The 4,755-nt window shown below is 54.8% G+C and overlaps 1 long non-coding RNA gene across 1 annotated transcript; it reads right to left on the reverse strand.

The window, feature by feature from the left end:
- Nucleotides 1–321: 321 nt before the first annotated feature.
- On the reverse strand, nucleotides 322–2,113 carry LOC120696208. The gene is made up of 3 exons (XR_005684037.1): nucleotides 1,657–2,113; nucleotides 892–954; nucleotides 322–783 (listed from the first exon to the last, which is right to left on the reverse strand). It is a non-coding gene; the product is annotated as an uncharacterized LOC120696208 (long non-coding RNA).
- Between the last annotated feature and the right edge of the window lie 2,642 nt (nucleotides 2,114–4,755).

Below are 4,755 nucleotides of genomic sequence, written 5' to 3' on the forward strand. Positions count from 1 at the left end.
GCGCCGTAGCCGTCGTCGTTGCCGAACGCGGCCGCGTCACCGGATCCATCGTTGTCGTACTCGTCCATCGCCAAGGCAGGTGCAAGGACGCCGGATCTGGAGGACGAGTGGCCGGATTTTGCCGAAACTGCGGTGGATCTGGGTAGGAGAGAATGGCGGTGGTCTACCGCGTGGGGGAGCTAGAGCGCGGCGGCTAGGGTTCCGGCTCGGGAGTGCGAATGGAGGAGAAGGGGATCGGTGACCCGTGAGGGGGGGTATATGCGTCCAGGACTGGACGCAACAGTAGACGGCCCAAAATTCCAAAACTTTACGGGCCAAGATTCCAAAACTTTACACAGGCCCGTTTAGTTGCAAAATTCCAAAAAGTGGCCCGTTTTCAAAAACTTTTGGAATTTGGGCTGCATCTAAACACGGGCGAACATATCGGATCAATGGTATGTTGTCGGAGTCGTTTGGCTTTCTGTTCCTCCTTTTGTTCTTAATGATACCACAGATCTTGTCCTCCCTCAGCTCAGGCTCTGGAGCATACATCAGCCATCTGTCTTCCTCAGCACCAGACTCCTGGCCTATTTCACCGAGACGATTCCTATACGTCAGGATGAAGAAGCAGTCCCGGTAGATGAGGCGATCGTCCAATGGGCCATGCCACATGAAGGGAGCCGGGTTGAGTATCATTGCGGATGCTTCTTCTCCTTCTATCCATCGCTTGCCATCATAAGCTTCTGTAGCCGAGTCCACCAACTCTTCCATCGTTTGGAAGCGGTGAAGCTAAGCACCAACAAGCTATCATATAAAAAAACAAAGCAAGTCAGTAGAGATCTTCAGTTCAAAAAAGTCAGTAAAGATCTAGACGGAATAACAAAGCACAACAAAGCAAAGTAGAAGACGTACCAGTTCGTGAGGGTCGATGAAGGGTTGGTGGAGATCCATGGCAAAGTTTACAGGATTTTGCATCTGAAATCATATTGTTGAAGATGGAAATTAGACAAATTGCAGAAACTTAATGAGAGACACTTTTCCTAGTGTGAAAATTTACTAAATGTGTGATGTGTTCATGGTAGCAGTCAACTTATGCTGCAGATAGGTGAAACGCCAGTTTGCTGGGAGCATGATATAGTGACAGGCTATTAGGCGCTAAGGCGCCCCACCAAGAACCGAGGCTTGGCATAGACTGCACAGTTAGCTGAAGTGCTGAACTGACTAGTTCACAATTGAAATTTACATGCTCTGATCATCAGAACATCAACATAAAGGTGGAAGACATAAGCCACTGACTAGGGCCAAGTTAGGGAGGGGCACATTTGCGATTATCAGCCAATTGTAACAAGTGATCAACTGAACATGCGTCCAGTGTCAAAAAGATATCCCAGATTTAACCCCAAACAGAACATGAAAAAACTACATGAGTAATCAAATTTATCAACGTAATGCAACTGAGCAAACCAGAGAGCGTGCAACAATGCTCACCATCTAGCAATCAACTGAACATGCGTCCAGTGTCAAAAAGATATCCCAGATTTAACCCCAAACAGAACATGAAAAAACTACATGAGTAATCAAATTTATCAACGTAATGCAACTGAGCAAACCAGAGAGCGTGCAACAATGCTCACCATCTAGCAAACAGACTATTAAATTAAAAGAAAAAAGACTGACCTTCATTTTTCAAGAACCTTGGGGGTAAAAAATGCCACCCCATCTATCAGCCTATCAAGTTGATCTCTAGGCTATTATTCTTCTTGGCTCTCAAGAGCACTTGTGCAAGGCTGACAACTTAAAGCGACTCAGAATCGGAAATCCCATTTTTTCAAGTTACGACTGATGTTGCACAATTTGACTAAAACCCTGTTGCACTTGAGGCTACAAACAGCAAAGCTCAGCCCGAAATCCCTTTTATCAGTACTAATGTCAAGCTGAACACCCACTCACAAATATGACTGTACATCATGCCTCCCCGAAGGTGATGCTTGGAACCCCTTGGATAAGACCAAAACTCAGCGTGTACTTATTTCCCCATTCCATTAGGACGACCAAGGTGCACTGTAGGCCTAAATTATGAACAAATCCATTGAGTGCTAATGCCAGATACCTTCCTGTTTCACAATCATAACCCCATTTCCTTCAAAATAGTAATAATTTTGAATTCAACTGGAAAAGATCCGACCAGCCACTGCTGGCATATTGGCTATTTGGCATCCCTTCATATTTGGATTTCAAAGGAAAACATGTCCATCTATCCCAAGTAAGACACAGGCATTTGTAACACCCAGGCCCTAGCCCTTGAACTCGAGATGCAGTCAGAGAGAGCAGGAAGCAGACAAATATTGCCAGCAATAGCAAGGTCACATGAGCGGGAGCGTGAACCTTTGCTGGCGCCGAGGTCGGCGTTGGTGAAGGTCGTTGGTCGAACTCCTGGAGCTCCTTGAAGTCGAGCCACGGCTTGACCCAGACCTTGGCCTCGCAGACCTTCTTCCTCCCGGCCTCGATGGCCTCAAGCGTGAGGTGGTGCAGCGTGCCGGCGACCACCTGCTCAGCCTCCACCACGCGCACGAACTCCAGAAGCACGTTCTGCAATATAATCACGCACACAAACAAAACCCATCCCCAAATCAGAAGAGAACCCCAATGTGGCTGCATGTGTTTGCGCGCGCACGGTGAGCGCCGCTACGGCTTGGTGGCTTTTGGCCGGAGCCGTGCGTCAGTGCTTGGCCGGGCGTTCCTGCAACACGACCGGAGGAGACGCAAGCAGAGTAGAGAAACGAGGGAGGAAGGAGAAGAGGGGGGGGGGGGGGGGGGGCGGCGAGGCAATGGCGCTCACCTTTTGGAACGGGCGACGCGGTAGTCGGGGGAGACTCGTCGGCCGTCGTGCCTCTCTGCTCGGCTCTACGGCGGCGGCACTTCCTCCCTCTCCCTGCCATGGTTCACAAAACCGGACGGGAACCGACGCGGTTTCCGCGGTTCCCGTTTCTCGTTCCGATTCAAAAACGAAAACCCAGTCGGAAAACGCCGGAAACCGCACGGAAACGCCGGAAACCGTCCGGTTTCCCGTTCCCGGACTTCACCGGGAAATAACTTCCCGACGGGAAGTTAAACCCTGCTCCCTGCTGGCGTAGGCGGCGAGGTTTTATGAAGGCGTACTCGCCTGGCGAAGCGTGGAGTACTGGCGTGGTGTGCGCGCGCCTATTGTCAGACGTCTCCTGACGAGCAGCAGGCGACCATACGGACGGCATCCGGAGATTTCTTGGCCGACGAGAAAGGTTTGGGCGGCCAAGATTGCACGGGATCGGGGCGGCATTGGACGCATGAGGGTGTAGTATTTTTTTTCTTCTTTTGATACTCGTGAGTCGTGAGGGTGTAGTCGGGAGTGAGGGAGGCGAGGCGCAGGTGAATCTGTAATTGTTTTCTTAGTTCTGGATGTTCAGTGGCAGCGATTCGTTTCACTTTCACAGTAGTTATCGTCTGTTCTTGTTTCAGTCTGAGATGGGAATGACACCTTGATTTAAGGCCGACCAATTCCATCTCAAAAAATGCTCAGAAACCGCATTAGCGAGATCTCGAGAATGTTCAGAAACTGCATAAGCGTGATCTCGAAAATGTTCAGAAACTGCACCATACAGTTTCAAATAACCTTTGTTTTCCATACGAAAATTTATACCAGTAGGAGCAGATAAGGGGGTCATCCCTGTGGATTGCCCCCCCCCCCCCACGTCGTCCCCCAAGTGACTCGGGGGCGATTTTGCTGCACCTCCCGAGCCCCTCCGCCAGGTCACCTCCGGCCGCCACCGGCGGCGGCTAGCGGCTCAGCCGAAGTCGGCCTCGCTCACCTCCTTCCTTCCCTTCTCTTTCACCTCTCCCCTCCCCTTCTCCCTCAGCTTGCAAACCTCAACGCTACTGTTGTCTTGTGTCGCCGCCGACTTTCGGTCGCTGCCGTGGGGGCCTGCAGGGTGTCCCTTCGACGGATCCGGGTCCCCGGGGCGGATCTGGCCGGGGCGCCGCTCCTTCGACTTCGCCGGCCGCTGGCCTCCGGTCGCCGGGGGGTGTCGCCGCTGGCCTCCGGTCGCCGCCGTGAGTGGCCTGTTGTGCGTCCTTTCGCATGATCCGGGTCCACTTGGGGTGGATCTGATTGGGGCGCCCCTCCTTTGGCTTCGCCGGCTGCCGGTCCGGGGCGCTGCCGCTCGCGCCTGCCTGGCCCGCTGGTAGGCCGCCCTCTCCGCTGGGGCCTCGGCTCCGGTGGGGCGTGGGGCGCCGCCGCCCGCTCGCCCTAGGGCGGCCTGTTGCTTGATGGCCACAGCCGCCGCTCGGCCCGGGGCAGGCTTGCGCCTCTGGTGGCCGTGTCGTCGCTGTCGCTCGCCCTGGGCTGTGGTTTGCCACGCCTATGGCAGCTCTGGCGGCCGTTGCCGCGCCTCCGCCACTCGGCCTGGGGCAGGGTTGCGCCTCCGGTGGCCACGTCGTCGCCGTCGTTCGGCCTGGACTGTGGTTTGCCACGCCTGTGGCAGCTCTGGCGGCCATTGCCGCGCCTCCGCCGCTCGGCCTGGGGCAGGGTTGCGCCTCCGGTGGCCGTGTCGTCGCCGTCGCTCGCCCTGGGCAATGGTTTGCCACGCCTGTGGCAGCTCTGGCGGCCGTTGCCGCGCCTCCGCCGCTCGTCCCGGGGCGGGCTACCGTCCTGGATGTCTGGGCCTTGGGGTCTGCGGCCGGTCCTCTGGCGGGCTTTTCTGCGCTATGCCGGTCCACGGTCTTCGGCTTCGGGGAGGGATC

This window comes from Panicum virgatum, chromosome 2K (genome assembly GCF_016808335.1).
Source record: "Panicum virgatum strain AP13 chromosome 2K, P.virgatum_v5, whole genome shotgun sequence".
Classification (NCBI taxonomy): domain Eukaryota; kingdom Viridiplantae; phylum Streptophyta; class Magnoliopsida; order Poales; family Poaceae; genus Panicum; species Panicum virgatum.